At 42.4% G+C, this 25,029-nt stretch overlaps 1 long non-coding RNA gene and 1 pseudogene across 1 annotated transcript in view; one reads left to right on the forward strand and one right to left on the reverse strand.

Moving 5' to 3' along the window:
- The window catches only part of LOC142870645 (uncharacterized), a 47,091-nt gene that overhangs the window by 16,813 nt on the left and 5,249 nt on the right, over positions 1-25,029 (forward strand). Inside the window, exons 2-3 of the long non-coding RNA XR_012919003.1 lie at positions 22,644-22,890; positions 23,417-23,596. This is a non-coding gene — a long non-coding RNA (uncharacterized LOC142870645). The remainder of the gene's footprint in view (positions 1-22,643; positions 22,891-23,416; positions 23,597-25,029) is intronic.
- LOC142870644 (small ribosomal subunit protein eS17-like) lies at positions 11,592-11,995 on the reverse strand (annotated as a pseudogene).

A 25,029-nucleotide genomic window follows, 5' to 3' on the forward strand; every position in this document is an offset into this window, starting at 1 on the left:
AGGTATTGAGAAAGAGGAGGGGTCATGGGAGAAGACTCGGAACTTGAGCCCCGGGGCATATCCACTTTCTGTTTCCAGGGAAGGCTAAAAGTTCCCGCGCCTTCCCACCCGGCCGGGTCCTGGTCCTCTTTCCCTTTTCTTACTCTTAAAGGCGCTCTCTGCTCATTTTACTTCCATGGGACCAGTGGTTAGTGATGACTGCCTGAGTGGGTAAGCAGAGGCATTGAGTCAGTGGAAGGAATTCTCTTTGGTCTTTCAAGAAAAAGCTCCCCTTCCTTGTATATAACCTTCTCCTCCCTGTCCCCCCATGCTGATGTAGAAAACCACATAACCAGTGGATTGGTGCCAAGGCAAATCCAGGTTTTCAGCTTCACCTGGACCAGGTGTCCTTAGTTCCTTCCACTCTCCACCATGGGTACCTCTCTCCACTAACCCTCTCCTCGAGTCCCTCCTTCTCTTCTATTTCCCAGAGAAATTAGAGGCAGTCAGGAGGGGAACGCTTAAACTTCTACCTACAAACATATCTGATTCATTCTTGCCTCTGCTCCAGGAGCAGTGAAAGAGGTGTCCCTCTTCCTGTCTAGGACCAGTCCCTTCTGAATCCCAACCCATTATGTTTCCTTAGGGTCCTCATTCCATCACTTCATTTTACAGGTAGGTATTGAACAAGCCAGGCACTGTTCTAGGAGCTGGAGATATAGCAGTGAACAACAAGGAGCTTACATTCTAGCGGAAGCAGGACAATAACTGAATAAGTAGAACATATAGTATTTTAGATGGCACTGAGAGCTGTGGAGTACGTCACGCAGGGAGGGGCTACGGAGTATTTCAGGTGTGGTCAGGGAAGGTAACATCTGAGTAAACTGAAGGAGGCCAGGAGCCAGCCATGTGCATATCTGGGGAAAGAATATTCTAGGCAGAGGGAACAGTTAATGTAAAGGTCCTGAAGTGGGAGCTGCTTGCCACTTTTGAGGAAGAACAAGGTCCCTGTGGCTGGAGTGAAGAGAGAGAGAGATAGGGAGGGAGTGGGAGATGAAGTCAAAGAGATAAGGGAGGCACCCAGCTTATAGAGCCTCAAGGCAATTCTGAAGGACTCGCTGAGATGGGAACCATTGGAAGGTTTTAAACAGAGGAGGGACATGGATCTGACTTATTTATTTATTTATTTTGAGACAAAGCCTCACTCTGTTGCCGGAGTTAGAGTGCCCTGGTGTCAGCCTATCTCACAGCAACCTCAAACTCCTGAGCTTAAGCGATCCTTCTGTCTCAGCCTCTCAAGCAGCTGGGACTACAGGCATGCACCACCATGCCCAGCTAATTTATATATATATATATTTAGTTGGCCAATTAATTTCTTTCTAGTTATAGTAGAGATGAGATCTTGTTCTTGCTCAGGCTGGTTTCAAACTCCTGACCTCGAGCGATCCGCCTGCCTCGGCCTCCCAGAGTGCTAGGATTACAGGCGTGAGCCACTGTGCCCGGCCTGACTTTTGTTTTAACAGGATCCCAGTCCCTTTAGCTACTGTATGGAGAACAGATCCAAAGAGAGCCTGAGCAGAAGCAGGAGATTATGTAGGAAGTCACTGCAAGCATCTGGTGAGAGATGATGCTGGCTTGGGGGTTAGCAGGGGAGCAGGAGAAGCAAAGCCAAGTGGTCGGATTCTGGGTGTATTTAGAACATAGAGCCAACAGATTAGGTAGTGTAAGGGCAAGGCTGGAATTTTTTTCCTGAACTTTAACTGAGGAGAGGAAGGAGGTTTGGGTGGGGTGGTGGGGAGTGGGAGGTAGATCAGGAGCCTTGGTTTAATACATCATAACTTTGAGATGTCTATAGGAGATGTCAAAAAAGCAGCTGGATGTGCAAATTTGGTGTGGTCTGGGCTGGCAGTATAAAATTGAGAGTCAGTAGCATGTGCATATTATTTAAGACCATGAGATTAGAAGAATTACTGAGGGAGCAAATGTAGATAGCAAAGATGTGCAAGGACTGAATCCTGGTGCTAACACTAAATGGTTCTGGAGATTGGTTGGAATGATTAGAGAGACTGAGGAATGGCCAGTGTAGTGAGGACTCCCCACAGGAGATGGTAGTATGCTACAAGTCAAGAGAAGGAAACTTACCAAGGAGGAGGGAAAGATCTATTGGGTCGATTGCTGTCCACAGGCCGAGTAAGATGAGTTTGAGTATTGATTTAGAAGGTTGTTGGTGACCTTGACAAGAACAGTTTTGGTAGAGTGGTGGGGGTGAAAGTCTGACTGTGGATGTTCAAGAAAGAATGAGAGAGGTGGAGACAGTGTAGGCCACTCTTTGGGGTTTTGTTGTAAAGGAAGGAGAGAAATTGAGTGGGAGCTAAAAGAAGTGAGGTCAAGAAAATTGTTTAAGAGGAAAAAATAGCTGTACGTTATATGCTGATGGGAACGAGCCGGGAAAGAGTACAAATTGATGATGCAGGGGGATTCGGTGGGAAGGGATGGGATGGAGTGCAGCAGTGGGGCCTGGCTTTGGTGAGAGGCACGGAAGCTTCATCCAAGGTAGAGGTAAAGGTGAGAGAGAGAGAGAAAGAGAAAGAGAGAGAGAGAGAGAGAGAGAGAGAGAGGGAGAGAGAGAATGCTATTCAGGCACAGATGCAGGGAGGCAGAAGAAACTAGCGGATATTCTCTCCTGATGACCTTTTTCTTTTTCCTGAGTGAATTAGGGAGCAATGTCAGCGGAGAGTGATGAAAGAGGCAGGGTTGGAATATTTTTGAGAGAGGAGGAATTATAAAATAGTCATGGAGAGCAGTGCTCCTCAAACTTGAGTGTGTATCATAATCACGTAGTGAGCCTGTTAAAACCCTCCCACCCCCCAGGCTTTCTGATTCAGCAGATCTGAGAATGTGAATTTCTAACAAGGTCTGGGTGATGCTGCAGCCGCTGGCACAGGATGACCCTTTGAGAACTACTGTGCTAGAGAGCGGGAAAGTGCCTGGGCTGCGGAAACGCGGTGTGGTTGTCAGGCAGCGCCAAGGGCCCATTTGAGATCAGGAATGACCTGAAAGTATCTTCAGTCAGTGTTGTTATCCCATTCACAATCATTTGTATGGCTCAAGGTCTTATGTCTTTAAAACTTCCATTTTTCTACTGACTTTTTCTTTGACATATAATAGGCTTTACATCCTTTCTCTTTAAAAAAAAAAAAAATCTTTAACTTAGGTTCTAGCTCCCTCCTGTTCACAGTTCTCTTGGCAGAGTTGTGCATACTGTATTTCCCTGCCTCCTAATCAATGCAACATCTGCAAACCTCAGGAAACTTCTCTTACACAGTTGTCACTTATCTCCTAGATGCTCAATCCAATGGAAACTTTTTTTTCTTTTAATTTGAGACAGAGTCTCACTCTGTTGCCCGGGTTAGAGTGCCATGGCGTCAGCCTAGCTCACACCTCAAACTCCTGAGTTCAAGCAATCCTCCTGCCTCAGCCTCCCGAGTAGCTGGGACTACTGGCATGGGCCACCATGCCTGGCTAATTTTTGTATATATATTTTTAGTTGTCCAGTTAATTTCTTTGTATTTTTTTTAGTAGGACGGAGTCTTGCTCTTGCTTAGGCTGGTCTTGAACTCCTGAGCTCAAAGGATCTGCCTGCCTCAGCCTCCCAGAGTGCTAGGATTACAGGAGTTTGAGGTTGCTGTGAGCTAGGCTGACGCCACAGCACTCTTGCCCAGGCAACAGAGTGAGACTCTGTCTCAAAACAACAACAACAACAACAACAAATGGGGCCACGTGTGGTGGCATGCATTTGTGGTCCTAGCTACTTGGGAGGCTGAGGTGGGAGGATTGCTTCAGCCCAGGAGTTTGAGTCTAGCCTAAGCAACATAGTGAGATTCTGTCTCTAAAAAATAAAAAAGGAAAATGAGTATAGTAGTGGTACCTGCCTTACAGGGTTGATTTGAGGATTCAGTGAGTCAGTATGTATAAAAACAATGCCTGGCACATAGTGAATACGTAAGGTTACCACCCCAATCCATTACTCATCTGTCAGCCACCACTTGTATGGGCTGGTGATGCCAAAATCTTTATTTTCAGGTAGGCCTCATTCCTGAGCACCAGTTGTAATTAGCCAACTGCCTCCTGACAGTCCTTGGATGTCCCATCAGCATCTCAACTGCAATATGTCCAGACCTTAAACTCAGCATTTTCTATTCCATTTACCCTCCTTCCTTCACTCCCCACATCCATGAATGGCGCCCCATCCTCCAGTTTCCTAGCCAGAAGTTTGTTAGTTTCTAGCTTCTCTCCGTCTCTTAATTCTTACAGAGGTATTATCTTATTTTACAAACTCAGATGTGCAGGAAACGTAACATTGTTTTTCTGTAACATAACTACATTTCTATTTTGAGCCAGGCCCTATTTTACTGGAGTGGTTGATATTTATTTTTAGTGGATTGGTGAATCTCCTCTCCTCCCCTCTCTCCAGGGATTACCTGCATTCTGGGAAGGTGTCTCAATAAGCCAAAGCACTAGAGGAAGTGCTGGAGGAAGTGGCTCCTGTTATTAAGTGGCCACCTGGTGTCTGCTGAGATGTCCCCTGTCTGGTTCCCACTTGGGTGGCCTCCTCAGGTCTTGTGTCTCTCTGCTACCTCTAGGTTCCTCTTGGACAAACAGGGATCATTCTGCTGCTCCCGTGCCCTGGAGTAGCACAAGAAAGTGTGACACCATCCATGGTTCAAGCTGCCTCCAAAATAGGCTGCACTCTGCTGTCATTTCTACTTTCTGGGGAATTGTCTCCTTCCAGAGGCTCTACTTAGGATATAGATCTGGGGCCCCACTGCCATCACATCTTGGGAACCTACTTGGAGGTTTTCCTGTCTGTCTGTGCTCAGGTGCCTGAGGACAGAACCCACAGTTGTCTGTGCTCATGTCACCTTACCACTGGCTCTTGTTCGCTGGTGGTGCTGGTGGTATTCATGCTGTGGAGCTGGAGATGATGCCAGGCCTTGCTTTACCCAAGATATTTTCTCCTGTCCAGACCAGGAATCCTGTTTTCTTAAGGGTCTAGGTAATTGAAATTCAAAAGACAGAAGTGGCTTCCCATTTTCCCCCTTGTTTTTTGTTTTCACATCCTTTCAATGAGGCATAAGCACAAAAACTTGGCTGCTCAAAGTGGGGCTGTAGGGGAGAAAGGGAAGAAACCACAAAGAATATTTAAAACTGGCATCTCACCATAGCCCCTACTTCCAGTGGGGGACCATACCTTTTGATTCTGCCTTTTTAGCCCCCATCTCTAAATTTCCCCCTTTCCATCCCATTGCTCCTGTCTTAGTGTGGGGTTTTGTTCTTAAATTTCTTCTGCTTTGGCAATATTTCCTTCCTAACTATGAGGGTTAGGTTGCTGAAGCAGGGGAACATTTTGCAGATGTAGATCCTTGACAAAAGATAAGATGAGGAAAACTGAATGATCTATGAAATGCCTGGTACATATTTTACTTTCACTAAAATCAAACGCTAAAATTTAGCACCCCAAATAAGGGAAATATCTGTGGTCCTTCACAGATCTCAAATTAGCAGTAATGTGTATTGTTTAATTTTCATGTATCATCCCTGGGTGATTTAACATTTTTGGGATTTCTCTGCAGCTTCAACAAGTGAGTGGCAAATCCAGTTCGTTTTGCTACAGATGATGTGTAGTTAGATGTTTTCTTCGTGTCAGGTTCTTTACCCAGACACCAAATGCCTTCCTGATTTTAGGATTTCCAGTTGGTATTGCCGTCACTGGGCTATTTGTGATCTGCAAGCCGGTTTTGGGGAACCTGGCTTGAGATTAGATTCCATGAGTTTTGAAACCTTGGGAAGAAGAAGCAGGAAAAACTGTCATTTATTTTACTTTTTTGAATTTTTTATTTTTTTGAAGTTTTTAAAAATTTCTGTAGATTTAAGGGATACAAGGGTTTTTTGTTATATGGATGAATTGTATGATGCTGAAGTCAGGGCTTTTAGTGTACTTGTCACCAGAACAGTGTACACTGTACCTGATAGGTAGATTTTTATCCCTCGTTCTCTGCTAACCTCCCCCCTTCTTAGTTTCCACTGTCCATTACACCAGTTTATGACTGTATATGCCCCTTGTTTAGCTTCCACTTATAAATGAGAACACGTGGTATTTGTTTTTCCATTCCAGAGATATTGCACTTAGGATAATGGTCTCCAGTTCCATCCAAGTTGCTGCAAAAGACATTCATTGATTCCTTTTTATGGCTGAGTAGTCCTCCACATTTTCTTTATCCATTTGTCAGTTGATGGGTACTTAGGCTGGTTCTGTAACCTTGCAATTGTGAATTATGCTGTGATAAACATTTGGGGTGTAGATTTCATTTATATAAAATGACTTCTTTTCCTTTGGGTATCAGATGTCCAGTGGTGGGATTGCTGCATTGAACAGTAGGTCTACTTTTAGTTCTTTGAGGAATTGCCATTACTGTTTTCCATAGAGGTTGTACTAAGTTTACATTCCTACCAACAGTGTTTAAATATTCCCTTTTCACTGCATTCACACTAACATCTATTGTATTTTGACTTTTTAATAATGGCTATTCTGACTGGGGTAAGGTGATATCTCATTGTGGTTTTAATTTGCATTTCCCTGATGATTAGTGATGTTGAGCATATTTTCATGTATTTGTTGGCCATTTGTCCATCTTCTTTTGAAAAAAATCTTCATGTCTTTTGCCTACTTTTTGATGGGGTTATTTGTTTTTTTTCTTGCTTATTTGTTTAAATTCTTTATAGATTCTGGATATTAGCCCTTTGTCAGATGTATAGTTGGTGAATATTTTCTCCCATTCTATAGGGTGTCTGTTTACTCTGCTAATTATTTCCTTTGCTGTGCAGAAACTTTTTAGTTTAATTAAGTCCCATTTACTTATTTTTGTTGTTGCTGTATATGCTTTGGAGGTCTTAGTCATAAATACTTTGCCTATGCCAATGATCAGAAGAAGGAAAAACTATCATCTAAAAGTTATATGCAGTTTCTAATTTCTAGAGAGAGAGGGAAAGAGACTTCAATTCATCTCAGGGCCGACTGACTTTTTTGCTTTGGGAAAATCACTACAAAGGGCTTTTCCTAAATGTGAAGCAAGTGTCTATCATTGACCTGAGAGGAATGTTAAACATCTTTGAGTGGGAATTGTTTTTTAGACTTCTTGCTTTCTCGCAGGCAGTGGGGGAGAAAGGCATTTCTTAGCTCTGGGTTTCCAGTGTTCTGTGCAGAACACCAGGGCTGGGTCTTGGCCCAGCAGGCCTTGGGTTGCTGAGGAGTGAGACGAAGAGGATGGGGGAGGGCAGGAGGTGAAGCTTTCCTCATCAGAGGGACAGAGGTGAGAAGGAACTGGACAGACTATAGATGTCCTAGAGGTCTATTGGTGTCCCACGTAGCTGGCTAAGACGGACATTTTTGGAGGTACTGATTTGATGTTTGCTGTGAGCCTGTGACTGGCTTATTAGGGCTAGAGGCATAGCCCAGCCCTGTGGATGGGGTGTGTCTGTGTGGGCTGAGGCAGGAAATAAAGCTTGGGGGGTGGGGTAGGAGGGGGCTTGGACTACCTATAGAGAGAAACTTGCCCTCTCTGGGCCTCGTGGCACTGTGTTCTGGACTCGGAGGTGTTGGTGCATCCAGAGCCTTCCTGGGCTGGAGGTAAGCTGGTCCTTATCTCTGGGAGCTGGGCTGAGAGGTGTTTCTATAAGGACCCTCTTGTTCTGCCTCCCCTTCATGAGCCCAGCTGCTACTGAACAGCTCCACCTTGTAAGGGCAGTGGTTCAAATAACCAATATCCTTGGTCTAGGCTGGCTCTGTCCAGTAGAATTTTCTGGGATCATGGAGATGATTTCTGCTCCAGTATGTCAGCCACTAGTCACGTGTGGCTATTGAGTGCTTGAAATGTGGCTGGTGTGACTGAGAAACTGAATTTTTAATTTATGTAAATGTAGTTAGTTTACATTTAAATCTAAATAGCCACCCATGGCGAGTGGCTACCATATTGGACAGCAGTATGGATTATAGGAAACTATAAAGCTGTAAAGTTCCCAAGTCTGGACCCAGAGCTGTCATCATCAGAGATCACAGGGCCTCAGAGAGGGTGAGTGGCAGAGCCACCCCAGAAGGCTCCACATCAGGAGAGCACAGTCTCCCTGCGGTGACTGCACCATGGAAGGGCGCATGGGTGCCAGACAGTGGGTGAGTATCAGGCACGAACTACAAATGGGTTACCCGTCCCCTCAGTGACTATCTAGCCTGACCCTGTCATGCCGCCCCCTTCCTGGTCCATCTCAGTCACCACAAGCCCAGAAAGTGCACCAGGGGTCCTCAAACTTTTTAAACAGGGGGCCAGTTCACTGTCCCTCAGACCGTTGGAGAGCGCGGCGCACATTCCACACATGCGCACTGTGGGCCTGAGTCGAATTGGCTGCTAAGCAGGACAGGCATCGGCAGCAAAAACACCTGACCAGCAGGATAAATGTCCTCGGCGGGCCGCATGTGGCCCCCGTGCCGTAGTTTGAGGACCCCTGGTGCAGATAATCCATTACCACCACATCCCTCCTGTTGCATCTTCTCATCTGAGCCAGCGCCCCACCCTCCCTGTCCTCCCCTTCCCTCTCATGGTCCTGGCACTGCTCTGGGCTGAGCAAGCTTCTCTTTGTCCTCAACCCTTGTCCAAAGCTTCTCTTGATCTCCTTGCCTAAAGTGAAATTCACTATCTCCTGAAGATGCCATTTCCCCTGAAGCCCTCTTAAGTAGAAACTATTATTTTTTATCCTCACATAGCTCGGGGTTAGTTTGCACAGGCTGCCACAACAAATTACCATGACCAGGTGGCTTAAAACAACAAAAATTTACGGTCTCACAGTTCTGGAGACTAGAAGTCTGAAGTCAAGGTGTCAGAAGGGCCACACTCCCTCTGAATCGCTAGAGGAGGATCCTTCCCTGCCTCTTCCAGCTTCTGGTAGTCCCAGGTGTTCTTTGGCTTGGGGCAGCATGATTCGAATCTCTGCCTCCATCTTCACATGGCTGTCTTCCCTCTGTGTCTCCTGTCTCCCTGTGGCCAAGTGTCCCTTGTTAAGGACAGTACTCATTAGATTAGGGCCCACCCTAATCCAGAATGACCTCATCTTACCCTGATTACATTTGCAAAGACCCTATTTCCAAGTAAGGTCGAGTTGACAGGTAGCGGGGATAAGTGTTCTTCTCGCCTCTCCTGTGGGTGCCCCTGCTCTCTGGAGCTCCCGGAGTCCGTTTTGCTGCTGGCGGCTGCTGGCTCCAGGGCACTTCATCTCCTTCACACCTAGCTCCGGGCCCATTGTCTTCCCTTCTGCCCTTCTCCTTCATTGTTCTCGGTGATTTCAGCAGCCTTGTGGACGATCCCGCCAACTCTCTGGCCTGTCAGCTTTGGACCCCTTGTCGAGCCCCACTTTCCCATTATTTGTCATCTGCCCACCCACCATCTTCGCAGACTTACCCAGTTTAGACTCTATGATCTCATTTTACTCTCACCTCTGCCAACTTCCCAATTCTGTTGTCCATCTTCTCCTCTGCCGCTCTTGCCCGGAGACACCTGGACCCTAGCTGAGGCCATCTTCCCCACCGCCCTGTGCCTGCACCCACACAGCTGCATGATACGGGAGAAGATCACCGATTAGATCCACTTATTATTCATGACCCCAGACCACAGATGGAGACACTCAGCACGCCCTGGCATTTCTATTATGTTTCCCTGGTACATTTATTTCCCCACTGTGTTGTCTATTGCTGTATAACACATGCCCAGAAATTTAGTGGCTAAAAGCAATACTCATTTTTTATCTCACAGCCTGTAGGTCAGAAGTCCTGGTGGGCTCAGCTGGTTCCCTGGTCAGGGGCTCACAAGGTCAAAATCAAGGTGTCGACTGAGCTGGGCTCATATCTGGAGGCGTGGGGCAAGAATTCACTTTCAAGCTCATTTGTTTTGTTGGTAAAATCTCCTTCGGCATGGCTATCGGTGTGAGGTTTCTGTTTCTTTGTGTTAAAAGAAAAATCTGAGGCACAATAAAAATTTTAAGTGGTTATTTGAGTAAGAAGCAGTTGATAAATCGGGAAACACCAAACCAAAGTGGCTTGTTCTGATGACAGATCATTAGGGGCAGGTATTAATATTTATGGGGTAAATGTGGAAGTAAAATAAAGAAGGCATTTGATTAGTTGTAGTTATACAGGAGCCTTATTTGGCCTGTCCTGCCGGAAAGTCCCTAGGTATATGGTTATAAGTTTGTTGGCTATGTCAGATTGGTTGAGTTTACATTCTGTTTGCCTTTAATACAGGCATTTACAAGAAATAGCTCAAGTTAAGTTTTGCTTATGTTTGCGAATCAAGCAAGGTTTAGGTCATTTATGAGGCCTAATTGTCTTTGTCTGCTCAGGGATTCTTCAGGCCTGGTCTCCATTTTAATTTACTTTAACAATTCAGCCCTTTTGGTCATTCTCTCAGTGACCAAACAGTATAGCATTACTTTGGTTACTACTATTGATGAAGCCACTGGAATGAAGAATCATGCATGAATAAATGTTATTATCAGTTACACTGAAATGTAAGGTCAGGCTGTCATCATTACGTAAAGCTGCATAGTCATCGTAGGCTTGAGTGGTCCCGTTGTTGAGTTCTTCAAGTTGTCTAATCCTAGTGGCAATCATCTGATGCGTGAGTGGCTGCTGGAAAGCATTTAAAACCCTGGAGAGGATACAATGCACTAGGGAGGTGAAGACAATGAATATAAGGAGAATGAATAAGAGCCAAGAATTGAAAAATTCCCTGAAGCAGAGATTCTGAGGAGCCAAGAGTTAACCAACTAAATAAATCAGTGGAGGATTCAGCAACTATTTGAGAGACTTATATTTGTTTCTCAAGGTCTTTTAAATTTTGGGCAACAATTTCTAATTTATTAATATGGAAACAACGTTTTTTATCAACAAGAGCACAAACTGTTCTTTGTTAAACTGTTAAAATATCAAGAACTACTGTTTTGGAGTACTATTGAGGCTAAATTGTTTATTTTGGATTATATTGCTTAACGGGAATTCAAGGTATTATTCTATGCAAACAAAAGAAAAAGGCTAATATTTGGAGCAAATTATGATCTTAGTCTGAGTCTGGAGGGCAGCTAGCTGAGATTTCTAGATTTGAGTCTGAAGCGTCTTTACTTCGGGTGGTGGAGTGAAGGTGGCAGTTGGATGTCTCTGGTTGTGTCTCAGGTGGTGTTGCGGGCAACTCTCTGAGTGACCCACATAGCAGCAGGAGTGAAGGTTGTCCATACACGATCTGTTTAAAGTCATCTAGTTTCAGATTTCATGGCTGGGGGAAAGGGCAGTTTTAGTTTTTAGTGAAACTAGGAAATTTCAGGATTCAGTTTACAGAAGGATAACAGAACCTCAAATGAAAATGAATAAGACTAGTTGATAATGGGTGCACGATAGTTTTCTGTTAAAATAAATCTTTTTTATAGTCATTCTCATTTTTACCCAAAAAAACCACAGTTAATTTTTGTTGTTGTTGTCCCAGGTTTATTACAATATTACAGCAGAGCAGAAAGATTCAAATGGATCCACGTGGTGCTTTGAGATTTATCCCAGTTGTAGGCTGAGTGACCTGCAGACAGACGGACTGCCAAAGTCCAAAAGTTTCAACATTTCTTTGAGGTCAGGATCTACTTCAATGATCTCGTGATCCAGGGCTGAGACCTGGGACATAGTTGTCTCTCCTTTCTCTCTCCTCCTCCTCAGCTTGATGGAGACACCTCTCACTGGGCCTCTTTGAATCCACTTCATCAGGTGTGTGACATAGCCTGCTATCTTGTTGCAGAGTGCCTTGGTGGGAATAATGGTGATCTCCTTGTACTTGAGCTTGTTAGTGTGGAGGTCATTGCCCTGACATGTGTAGTCTTCTCAATAATGACCTGGGGCCGCCTTCTTCATGGTTTTGGTGTGAATACTGCCCATGTTGGTGGGTCCTCAGTAAAAGAGGAGTTAATTTTTTTTTTTTTTTTTGAGACAGAGTCTCATTCTGTTGCCCCAGCTAGAGTGCTGTGGCGTCAGCCTAGTTCACAGCAACCTCAAACTCCTGGGCTCCAGCAATCCTTCTGCCTCAGCCTCCCGAGTAGCTGGGACTACAGGCATGCGCCACCATGCCCAGCTAATTTTTCTATTTTTGGTAGAGAGGGGGTCTTGCTTTTGCTCAGGCTGGTCTCGAACTCCTGAGCTCAAACGATCCGCCACCCTCGGCCTCCCAGAGTGCTCGGATTAGAGGCGTGAGCCACTGGGCCTGGCCTATTATTATTTTTTTTTTTTTTACAAAATAAGTCTAGTTTCATTAAACTTTGACCTGATTATTTATATAAGTACAAGAATATTCATTCTATGTATATTTTAAAATGTGATATTTTAGTTTGAGCTTTAGTAGTATCCCAGAGGTTTTATTAACTTATTAACTTTGTATCAGTCACCTTTTTTTTTTTTTTTTTTTGAGAGAGGGTCTTGCTCTGTTGCTTAGGCTGGAATGCAGTGGTGTCATCATAGCTCATTGCAACCTCCAATTCCTGGGCTCAGGCAATCTTCCTGCCTTAGTCTCCCAAGTAGCTGGGATTACAGATGCACGTCACCATGCCCAGCTAATTATTTTTTTCATTTTCTGCAGAGATGGGGAGTCTCACTATGTTGCCCAGCCTGGAATGTGGTGGTGCTGTCAAAGCTCATCGTAGCCTCCAACTCCTCGCCTCAAGCGATCCTCTCGCCTTGGCCTCCCAAAGTGCTAGGAATGCAGGTGTGAGCCACTGCGCCCGGCCCAACCTTAGTTGGTAATAAGAAATTTCAGATTAGACCTTTAAAAATCTCTCTAGGCTAAGAAGCCAAGCCAAGGACTTGCCCAATTATGTTCTGTTACAAGGAGACTAGATTATTTATTTAATTTATATTTTATTTTTTTGAGACAGAGTCTTGCTTTGTTGCCCAGGCTAGAGTGAGTGGCATGGTGTCAGCCTAGCTCACAGCAACCTCAAACTCCTGGGCTCAAGCAATTCTACTGCCTCAGCCTCCTCGAGTGGCTGGGACTACAGGCATGCGCCATCATGCCCAGCTAATTTTTTTCTATATATATTAGTTGGCCAATTAATTTCTTTCCATTTATAGTAGAGATGGGGGGGTCTTGCTCTTGCTCAGGCTGGTTTCGAACTCCTGACCTCGAGCAATTCACTTGCCTCAGCCTCCCAGAGTGCTAGGATTACAGGCATGAGCCACTGGGCCTGGCCAGAATTCACTTTTAAAATAATCAAAGACCTAAAGCCAGGTATGGTGGTATGCACATGTAGTCCTAGCTACTTGGGAGGCCAAGGTGGGGGAATTGCTTAAGCCCAGGAGTTTGAGTCCAGCCTGGGCAACATAACAAGACCCTGTCTCTTTAAAAAAAAAAAAAAAAGCAAAAACTGAAGACCTAATAAAAGACAACATATGAAGTATAAGAAATTATTCTGATAAAACACAAAATCTTTGTTTTCTAGGCCAATTACTTAAAAGGTAAAGAAAACTTTCCTAATTAAGAACAGTCTGAAAAAAATAAGAAAACTTTGTCCTTTTAAGAGAGAGAAAACCAAATTCTAACTTTACATCAGCACATTATTGAGGTTATATAGTTTTTGAAAAACCTTATGAATAAAATCTTTCTTATCTTAGTAGTTTGACCATACATAAAATTTGTTTCTCAGACTTTCTACAACTTTCTATGTCTCTTCAGTTTTTGTCTTACTCATTTTTTTCTTTTTCATTCTGGAACAATCAGTAATCTTGCTTTAGGACAAAATAACTCCTTTTTTCCCTTGATGAAAACACAAACCTTATATACTTTTCCTTATTGAAACCACAAAGAAACTATTTCTTTGTACATTTTTCATTTAAAGTTGTTTCTTTCCATGCTTACTATTTCTCGTAGTTTTAGTTACATATGTATTAATTAAAATTCTTAACCCTTAGTAAACTTAATATCTGGTGAAAGTTAGGAAGTATGTGATTTTATAATTTTTAAAAACATTTTCATTTATTTGTTTTATATTTAAATTTTTGCTTTATTATTTTTAATTGGCTCATAATAATTGTACACGTTTGTGGGGTACAGTGTGATATTTAAATGCATGCATACAATGTGTAATGATAACATCATGATGATTAGCATATACATCACCTCAAATATTTATCATTTCTTTGTGTTGGGAACATTCAAAATCTGCTCTTCTAGCTATTTGAAAAGACACCATACATTGTTTTTTTTTTTTTTTTTTTTTTAAAAAACAAGAGGTTTTGCTATATACATTGTTAATTATAGTCACCCTGTAGTGCTAAAGAGCACTAGAACATAGTCTCCTATCTAGCTGTACTTTCGTATCTGTTAACCAGCCTTTGGCTACTCCCCCATCACCCCTACCCTTCCCAGCCTCTGGTAACAAGTATTCTATTGTCTACTTGAATGAGATCAACATTTTTTAGCTTCCACATATGAGAGATAACATGTAGTGGTTATTGTTCTGTGCCTGGCTTATTTCACTTAACATAATATCCTCCAAGATCATCCATGTTGCTGCAAATGGCAGGATTTCGTTCTTTTTTTTATGGCTAGTCTTCCATTGTGCATATTTCTTTATCCATTCATCTGTTGATGTACACTTAGATTGGTTCCATATCTTGGCTATTGTGAATAGTGCTGCGATACACAGGTAAGGATGGGTATCTCTTTGATTTCACAATTTTTAAATAGCATATGCTTCCTCATAGCACAGGATATGCTTACCAGCAGGCCCAGATATCTCTAATTCTTCTTTAATAAGAAGCCAAAAATAGATAAGCTTAAACTCATGTTCAGGGCTGTGCGCAGTGGCTCAGGCTTGTAATCCTAGCATTCTGGGAGGCCCAGGTGGGAGGATCGCTTGAGGTCAGCAGTTTGAAACTAGCCTGAGCAAGAGTGAGACCCTGTCTCTACTAAAAATAGAAAAAGTAGCTGGGCATCATGGTGCACAGCTATAGTCCCAGCTACTTGGGAGGCTGAGGTAGGAGGATCACTTGAGTCCTAGAGTTTAAGGTTGCTGTGAGCTAGGCTGACGCCACAGTGCTCTACCCATGGCAACAGAGTGAGACCCTGTCTCAAAACAAAAACAAAAAAACCAAACAAAATAGAACAAAACAAAAAAAAGCTTGTTCAGGAATTAATGTTTTAGTAGTTTATCTTATTTGGACATGGTCTAGATATTTAGTGAATATATATCATTTAATTTAACTTATAATTTTAAGGTTTCAAGTTGTCAAAATAACTTTGGAAACTTTTTAGGTAGACATGTAAACAAAACTATTTGTCATCTCAGGTTAGTTTTCTTGTTGACAAATTTTTTAACAGATAACATGAGCCTGTTTGACTAGTGAAGCTAGGTAAAGTATCTATTTTTACTAAATCATCAATATTCTTATTTATTAAAGGTTATTAAAGTCATATGAGCTTGGAAAGCATTTAAAAAGGTTAGTTCCTTTCTTTTCTGAGAAAATACTTAATTTGTACAAGTATTTATTTTTCTCTAGGCCATTTAAGTAGAGATCTTTGAATATTACTTTTTTTTTTTTTTTTTTGAGACAGAGTCTCGCTTTGTTGCCCAGGCTAGAGTGAGTGCCGTGGCGTCAGCCTAGCTCACAGCAACCTCAAACTCCTTGGCTGGAGTGATCCTTCTGCCTCAGCCTCCCGGGTAGCTGGGACTACAGGCATGCGCCACCATGCCCGGCTAATTTTTTTTTTTATATATATATCAGTTGGCCAATTAATTTCTTTCTATTTATAGTAGAGACGGGGTCTCGCTCTTGCTCAGGCTGGTTTTGAACTCCTGACCTTGAGCAATCCGCCCGCCTCGGCCTCCCAAGAGCTAGGATTACAGGCGTGAGCCACAGCGCCCGGCCTGAATATTACTTTTAATAATATCATCTGAAGGTAGAAATATATTACATATAAATCCCGTAGACATGCACAAACATATAGACAAACACAGAGACTGATGACTTCTGAAATTTTAGTCATGTATCAGGCACAATAATAGAAAACTCACTAGTTGGATGCACATTGTGTTCTTGGCAGTTAAAGTTACCTGTTCAGATGGCTAAAGCCTTTAATTAATATTTGTGAAAAAGACTTTTAAGATTTTTCTTTTGCCAGTTTATTTCTAACAAGTTCCTTTCCCTCCCTTCCTTCTGGTGAGTCATTGCACTGAAGCCTACATTTAATATTTTAAAAATTTCAGGATATTACAGGGGTACAAACATTATGGTTACATAAATTCTTTTTGCACAAGAATGGAAAAACAAACACCACATGTACTCACCATTAAATTGGTACTAATCAATCAACACTAATGTGCACATATGGGAAGTAACATTCATAGTGTGTCAGGCAGGTGAGGGGGGGAGAGGGGATATAAGTAAATTCACACCTAATGGATGCGGTGCATGCTGTCTGCGGCTTGGGCATGCTTGTAGCTCCGACTTGGGTGGTGCAGTGGTGCAAAGGCAATTTATGTAACCAAAGTGTTTGTATTAATACCCCCTTAATATCCTGAAATAAAAAAAATTCCTTTTTTACCTTTTTAAAATAGCATATGCTTCTTTAGAGCATAGGATGTGCTTACCAGCAGACTCAGATATCTCTAATTCCTCTTTAATAAGAAGCCAAAATTACATAAGCTTAAACTCATGTTCAGGGCTTGGTGCGGTGGCTCACGCCTGTAATTCTAGCACTCTGGGAGGCTGAGGCGGGAGGATTGCTTGAGGTCAGGAGTTAGAGTCAAAGTTATAAGTGTGCCCATTCACCAGATAGTGTGCACTGTCCCTGTCAGGTATGAATTTATCCATCCCCTTCTCCCCCCTCCCATCTGCTTGATTTCCAGTGAATGTTGTTTCCATATGTGCACATAAGTGTTGATCAATTAACTCCAATTTAATGGTGAGTACATATGATGTTTGTTTTTCCATTCTTGTGATACTTCACTTAGAAGAATGGTCTCCAGTTTCATCCAGGTTAATACAAGAGGTATCAGTTCACTTTTTTATGGCTGAGTAGTACTCCATGGTATACATATACCCCATTTTATTAATCCATTTATGTATTGATGGGCACTTGGATTGTTTCCATATCTTTGCAATTGTGAATTGTGCTGCTATAAAATTCGAGTGCAGGTGTCTTTTTTATAGAATGTCTTTTTTTCCTTTGGGTAAATACCCAGTTGTGGGATTGCTGCGTCGAATAGTAGTTTTACTTTTAGTTCTTTGAGATATCTCCATACTACTTTCCCTAGAGGTTGTGCTAGTTTGCAGTCCCACCAACAGTGTACGAGTGTTCCTGTCTTTCCGCATCCACGCAACGTTTTTTGATAGAAGCCATTCTCACTGGAGTTAAGTGATATCTCATTGTGGTTTTGATTTGCATTTCCCTGATGATTAGACATGTTGAGCATTTTTTCATGTGTTTGTTGGACATTAGTCTATCTTCTTTTGCAAAGTTTCTGTTCATGTCTTTTGCCCACTTTTTATAGGGTTGTTTGATTTTTTTCTTATTGCTTTGATGAGTTCTTTATAGATTCTAGTTTATCAGTCGTTTCTCGAATATATAGCATGCAAATATTTTCTCCCATTCTGTAGGTTGTCTACTCGCTCTAATGATTGTTTCTTTGGCTGCACAGAAGCTTTTTAATTTTATCAGGCCCCATTTATTTATTTTTGTTGATGTTATGATTGCTTTTGGGGTCTTCTTCATAAATTCTTTGCATATGCTGATGTCTATAAGAGTTTTTCCAACATTTTCTTCTATTAATAGAATTCTCATAGTTTCATACCTTACATTTAAGTCTGTTATCCATTGTGAGTTGATTTTTGTGAGTGATGAGAAGTGCAGATCTTGCTTCAAAGTCTTCTACATGTCGCAATCCAATTTTCCAAGCACCATCTATTGAATAGGGATTCTTTTCTCCAGTGTATGTTTTTGTCTGTGTTGTCAAAGATCAGATAGCAAATATGAGGGTGGCTTTATATATTGGTTCTTTTTTTAAATCCATAGGTCTATGTGTCTGTTCTTGTGCCAATAAAATGCTGTTTTAGTTACTATAGGCTTAGGCTTATAGTATAACTCAAAGTCTGGTAAACTGATGCCTCCCAATTTTTTTTTTTTTTTTTTTTTGAGACAGAGTCTTGCTTTGTTGCCTGGGATAGAGTGAGTGCTGTGGCATCAGCCTAGCTCACAGCAACCTCAAACTCCTGGGCTCAAGCAGTCCTGCTGCTTCAGCCTTCTGAGTAGCTGGGACTACAGGCATGTGCCACCATGCCCAGCTAATTTTTTCTATATATATTAGTTGTCCAATTAATTTCTTTTTATTTATAGTAGAGACAGTGGTCTCGCTCTTGCTCAGGCTGGTTTCGAACTCCTGACCTCGAGCAATCCGCCTGCCTCAGCCTCCCAGAGTGCTAGGATTACAGGCGTGAGCCACCGCACCCGGCCCCAATTTGTTCTTTTTGCTTAAGGTTACTTTGACTACACAGGGTGTTCTCTGGTTCCATATGAAGCATAAAATTATTTTTTCTAGATCTGTGAAAAATGATGTTGCTATTTTTATAGGGATTTCATTGAATCTGTAGATCACTTTGGGTAGTATAGACATTTTAATAATGTTAAATGTTAAATTTGCCAATCCATGAGCATGGTATATTTTTCCATCTGTTTATGTCCTCTGCTGTTTCTTTCATCAGCATTTTGTAGTTCTCCCTGTAGAAGTCTTTCACTTCCTTAGTTAAATATATTCCTAGGTATTCTTTATTGCTATTGTGAAGGTGTTGAGTCTTTGATTTATTTCTCAGCTTGACTGTTGTTGCCATATATGAATGCTACTGATTTGTGTACATTGATTATATAACCTGAGACTTTGCTGAATTTATTTATCAATTCCAGTAATCTTTGGAAAACCACTGAATAATCATTCCAGAACCTCAGAAACTTTGGGGTTTTCTAGGTATAAGATCATATTGTCATTGAAGAGCGATAGTTTGACCTCTCTTGCCCCCATTTGGATACCCTTGATTTCCTTCTCTTGTCTGATTGCTCTGGCTAGGACTTCCAGCACTATGTTGAGTAGAAGTGGTAATAGTGGACAACCTTGTTTGGTTCTAGGTCTAACTGGGAGTGCTTTCAATTTTTCCCCATTCAGTATGATGTTAGCTGTGGGTTTGGCATATATGGCTTTTATAATTTTGAGATACGTTGTATCTATGCCTATATTGCTAAGCGGTCTCATCATAAAATGGTGCTAAATTTTGTCAAATGCTTTTTCTGCATCTATTGAGAGGATCATATGGTCTTCGTTTTTCCTTCTATATATGTGGTGAATTACATTTATAGATGTGCATATGTTGAACCATGCCTGCATCTCTGGGATGAAGCCAACTTAGTCATGATGGATTATTTTTTTGATGAGCAGCTGAATTCAGTTTGCTAGGATTCTATTGAGAATTTTTACATCTATATTCATAAGGGATATCAGTCTGTAGTTTTCTTTTTTTTGTTGAGTCCTTTCCTGGTTTTGGTATCAAGATGATGTTGGGAAGGATTTCTTCCTTCTCATTGTTATGGAATAACTTCTGCAGGATAGGGTCCAGTTATTCTTCATAGGTCTGGTAAAATTTGGGTGCGAAACCATCTGGTCCAGGACTTTTTTTTTTGTTGGGAGATTTTGTATTGTTGCTTCAATTTCATTACTTGATATGGGTCTGTTCAGAATTCTATTTCTTCCTGATTGAGCCCAGGGAAGCTATGTGTTTCTAAGAGTTTGTCCATTTCTTTCATGTTTTCAAGTTTATGTGCATAGAGATCTTTATAGTATTCAGAGATGATATTTTGTATTTCCGTGGTATCAGTTGTAATTTCTCCTTTTTCATTCCTGATTGAGCTTATCAGAGTCCTTTGTTTTCTGCTTCTGGTTAATCTAGAGAGAGGCCTGTCAATGTTGTTTATCTTTTCAAGGAACAAAATTTTTGTTTCATTAATCTTCTGTGTATTTCTTTTTTCTTTTTTTCTTTTTTTTTTTTTGACACAGAGTCTCACTTTGTTGCCCAGGCTAGAGTGAGTGCCGTGGCGTCAGCCTGGCTCACAGCAACCTCAGTCTCCGGGGCTCAGCGATCCTACTGCCTCAGCCTCCCGAGTAGCTGGGACTACAGGCATGCACCACCATGCCCGGCTAATTTTTTGTATATATATTTTTAGTTGGTCAATTAATTTATTTCCATTTTTGGTAGAGACGGGGTCTCGCTCAGGCTGGTTTCGAACTCCTGACCTTGAGCAATCTGCCTGCCTCGGCCTCCCAAAGTGCTAGGATTACAGGCGTGAGCCACCACGCCCGGCCTGTATATTTCTTTTGTTATCGATTTCATTTAGTTATGCGCTGATCTGTTTATTTCTTTTCTTCTTCTGGGTTTGGGATTAGTTTGCTGATCCTTTTCCAGTTCCTTGAGATGATCATTAGATTGTTGATTCGTGATCTTTCTGTCTTATGGATGGAGGCATTTATGGCTATGAATTTTCCCCTCAGGACTGCTTTAGCTGTATCCCACAGATTTTTGATAACTTGTGTCCCCTTTATCATTTAGTTCAAGGAATCTTTTGATTTCCATCAGAATTTTCTCTTTGACCCAGCTATCATTCAGCAGTAGTTTTCATGACTTTGTGTAGAGATGAGTGTTTCTATTGGAATTTATTTCTAATTTTATTCCACTGTGGTCTGAGAACATGCATAATATAATTGCTATTTTTTTTGAATTTGTTGAGACATGTTTTGTGGCCTGGAGTGTGATAAATCTTAGAGAATGTTCATGAGCTGATGAGAAGAATGTATACTCAGTGGTTTTTGGGTAGAATGTTATGTAAATGTCTGTTAGGCCCATTGGTTCTATAGTTCTGTTTAAGTCCATTGTTTCTTTATTTTCTGTTGGAAGGATCTGCTGTTCTGTCAGAGGGTTGTTGAAGTCCCTGGCTATTATGGTGCTGCTGTTTCTCATTTTGTTTAGATTGCGTAGGATTTGCTTTATGAATCTGGGTATACCTGTGTTAAGTGTGTAAATATTTAAAATTATTATGTCTTCTTGTTGAATTTTTCCCATTAATATCATATAATGATCATCTTTGTCTTTACTTTTGTTGATTTGAAGTCCATGTTATCTGATATGAGAACTGCTACACTAGCTTACTTTTGGTTTCCATTTGCATGTAATATTGTTTTCCATCCCTTCACTTTGAGTCTGAATGGGTCCTTGTTGGGTAGATGTGTTTCCTGGAGATAGCAGATACTTGGCTTGTATTTTTTTTTATCCATTCAGCCAGCCTATGTCTTTTCACTGGGGAGTTTGAGCCATCCACATTTACTGAAAGAATTGATAAGTGGGGTGGATTTCCATTCATCCTGTTGAGTAGAACTTTGTTGCTTTGTTTTATCTCCTGAGCAATTGTGGTATCTGGCCTTTGACCTTTAGCTTTTGGGTGATTTTATACTGGTGGGTGTCTATTGTGCTGATCTGCATATAATGCAGTTCTGAGTACTTCCTGAAGGGCAGGTCTTGTCTTGACAAATTTCCTCACTGTTTGCTTGTCTGAGAAAGACTTTATTTCCCCTTCATATATGAAACCTAGTTTTGCCGGATACAGAATGCTAGGCTAGCCATTATTCTGTTTGAGAAGACTGAGAATGGGAGCCCAATCCCTTCTGGCTTGTACGGCTTCAGTTGAGAAGTCTGTAGATAGTCTGATGGGTTTTCCTTTGTAAGTTATCTGATACTTTTGCCTTCTGGCTCATAGGAGTGCCTCTTTTGTGTTTTTTTTTTTTTTTTTGGCCAGTCTGGTGAATATGTGTCATGGTGTTTGCCTCTTTGCAATGAATCTCCCAGGAGTTCTTTGAGCTTCTTGTACCTGGATATCTAGATTTCTATCAAGGCAAGGGAAATTTTCCTCAATTATTCCCTCAAATAAGTTTTCTAACCCTTGTGTATTTTCTTCTTTGTCCTCATTGATGTCTACCTATGATTCTTATGTTAGGCCTCTTCACATAATCCCATATTTCTTATAGGCTTTATTTATTCCTCATATTTCCCTACTCTGTCTCTTTGACTGACTTGTTTAATTCAAAGGTGTTGTTTTTAAGCTCTGAGCTTCTTTCTTCTGCCTTATCTAATCTATTCTTAAGGATTTCCACTGTGTTTTGTATTTCCTTGAATAAAATTTTTATTTCTAGAAGTTCTGTTTGATTTTTGTTTAACAATTCAATTGAATTTTCATTTATTTCCTGCATTGCTTTTGTGGTTTCTTTGTGTTGGTTTCCATGTTATCTTGCATTTCATTGAGCTTCCTTACAAACCATGTTTGAATTTCTTCACCTGTCATTTCAATATTCTGATTTTGGTTGGTATCCATTGTTAAAGAACTGGTGCTTCTTTTTGGGGCTGTCCTTTCACTTTGATTCTTCATACTTTTGGAGTTATTTCACTGATTCATTCTTATGTGGAGCAGCTGTTGCTTCTTACCTTTGGATTTTCTTTTGTTTAGGTAATGACATGCCCAGTTTAGTCTCTGAGCCAGTCGGTGGTGCTTGTGGGTGAGAATCAACCACACCGTGCATGATAGAGTCAGTAAATGCAGTAAAAGAGCATGAACCTTGACATCCTGGTCAGTAGGTGGTACTTGCCAGAAGGAACAAGCTGCAGTGTTGTTTTTGGGTCTTGTGACCAGCTTGAATTCCTGAGGAGAAGCACTCAAATGTCCCAGGTGATGGGTGGGGCCCTGGAACTTCCAGGTGAGTCCTTTTTCTCCATCTCAGCAGGGGTGGGTGGGGAAGTGAGGCTGGGCAGGGCTGGGTTGGGTGAGCCTGCTCTCAAACTCCACAAATGCTGGCAAGGGGTTGGCTTCATTAGGGGTCAAAGGTCCCTTCCCACTCTGGGCAAAGCTGCCAGGGAGGGCTGAAGTAGCCCTGCTCAACCAGAAAGTATGGGTGTGGAAGTGTGACTGTCTGAGACCCTCAGTTCGGCAGTCTGGAGCAAGCGTTGCTCCTTTCCATCCTCCCTATTCTAGGGTTTTCCCCTGGGCCTCTGCCAGCAGGCAGGACCTCAAGCCATCCAAGCTCTCCCACTTCTGTGATGCAGGCTGGGAAGTTCCCTGATCAAGATCCCGGCTAGAGCATGGGCCCTCCCATGGAGGAGGGGTGCCCTGCAAGCATGCTGCAGCTAGGACCCACATGCACTGTACTCTCCTCCCTACTCTGCCCCTGTAGGCAACCACACCTCATGAGACTAATTCACAACTATCCCCTCTGTCTCTTCCAGTCAACACTATCAAGACCTGGGTGTATGGGATCTGGCCTGCAGGCCTGTCCTCGAGGCCCCGTAGATCAATCTCTGACCATGCCAGGGAGAAGCATGCTGGTCCCGAGTCACCATGGGATGCCCAAGCTGGTTCAATGTCCCTCCACCTTGGGGTGTGTCTTGCTCTGATCGGGCTACTAGGTAAGCAGCACCAGGGAGGGCTGGCTGGCAGAAAGCTCACACTCTGAGCACCCCTCAGTCTGCTGAAGGACCCCAAAAGGAAAGGTCTGAGCCCTGCTGTGCAAGCCTCTGTGTGGCAGCTCAATTGTCTGTCTTAGCAGCTATGGTGGGGCAGGGGAAGGGAAGAATGAGTCTAGGTGAAGGAAACACAGCACTCTGGTCATCTCTGACCCTCTCTCCAGAAGGCTGTCCACCCAGAATGACCAGGCTCTGGAGTCACAAAGATCTCCTGGGACCACTGGACTGCTGTGGCTCCTGCAGTCTGGGCTGGAGTTGGGAAATGTCTGTGTGGGGACAAGCAAGACAAAACCTGAGGAGTTGAAGCCCCCTGGGGAAGACAAAGGCACATGGTGGGTAGAGAAGCAATATGGTGCCTGCCATCCAGCTTGGATCTGTAGAGCAGGAGGTGCTGTGGAGGGACTGGGAGCCTGTCTGCAAGCAGCTCCTAGCTTATTGGTGGCAGCAGTCTCTGGGCTCATGTGGGCAGAAGGTCTCTCCAGCAGCTTGGGAGCCAACCCAAGATGGATGCGAGGGAGGGAGCAGCTAACCACTCCACCTTCCCTTCTGGCTGGTTTCCAAGCCTCTTGGGGATTGATAACCTCCAATACCTTTCTCCTTCTAGTTCTGCTCTGCATCCTCTTCCTGTAGTCTCCTGAAGGTTCCAGCACCCTTCCTTCAGACCCTCATCCAATCTGTGTTTGTCTGCCTATTTGTTTTTTCTCGTTCATCTAAAACTTCTCCTTACAGAGACACTCTGGCTGGTGTGGTCTCTGGTCCGCCATCTTGGAGCTCAGATCTCGATCTCCTGAAGCTTGCGTTTTACAGATTTAGACATTTCAACGGCACAAGGAAAGGATGTTAAGTTTTCTTCAAGGAGGAGTTTTGGGTCATAGTCACCTGTGATCAGGAGTTAATCTTCTTGAGACTGTGACCTGAATTTTAGGTGAGCCATTGAGAAGACAGCCAGTCTGTTTCCAATTAGTCTTTATCCTTTTTAGCCTTAGGCAGTTGCCTTTATAATATCTCTGAGTTGTGTGTAAGACTAAGAATTACACTTAGTTTTTACAGATACTCCTGGCTCATTTGGGAATCTAATTTTTTAAAAAGAAGTTGGTGTTGAAAAGGTTCAGAAAAAGCAAGAGATCAAAAAGTTTAGTGGATTCAGGATAATTTTTCATTAGTGTGCTGTAGAGATTCCTTTAGGGAGCCTATTTTTTGAGTGATTTTGTCTTTTTAGAAGGCTCTACATACCAATGTATCTCATTGTTTCTGAGACTTTCAGGATCCCCTTTCCCTCCTAATTCGACCATAGATGCATAATTTCATCTAGATAAAACTTCCCTATGTGGCTGCTATAACTCTGTTAATTTTCCTGAGGTGCACCTGTTTCTCTA

This window comes from Microcebus murinus, chromosome 4 (assembly GCF_040939455.1).
Source record: "Microcebus murinus isolate Inina chromosome 4, M.murinus_Inina_mat1.0, whole genome shotgun sequence".
Taxonomy (NCBI): Eukaryota; Metazoa; Chordata; class Mammalia; order Primates; family Cheirogaleidae; genus Microcebus; species Microcebus murinus.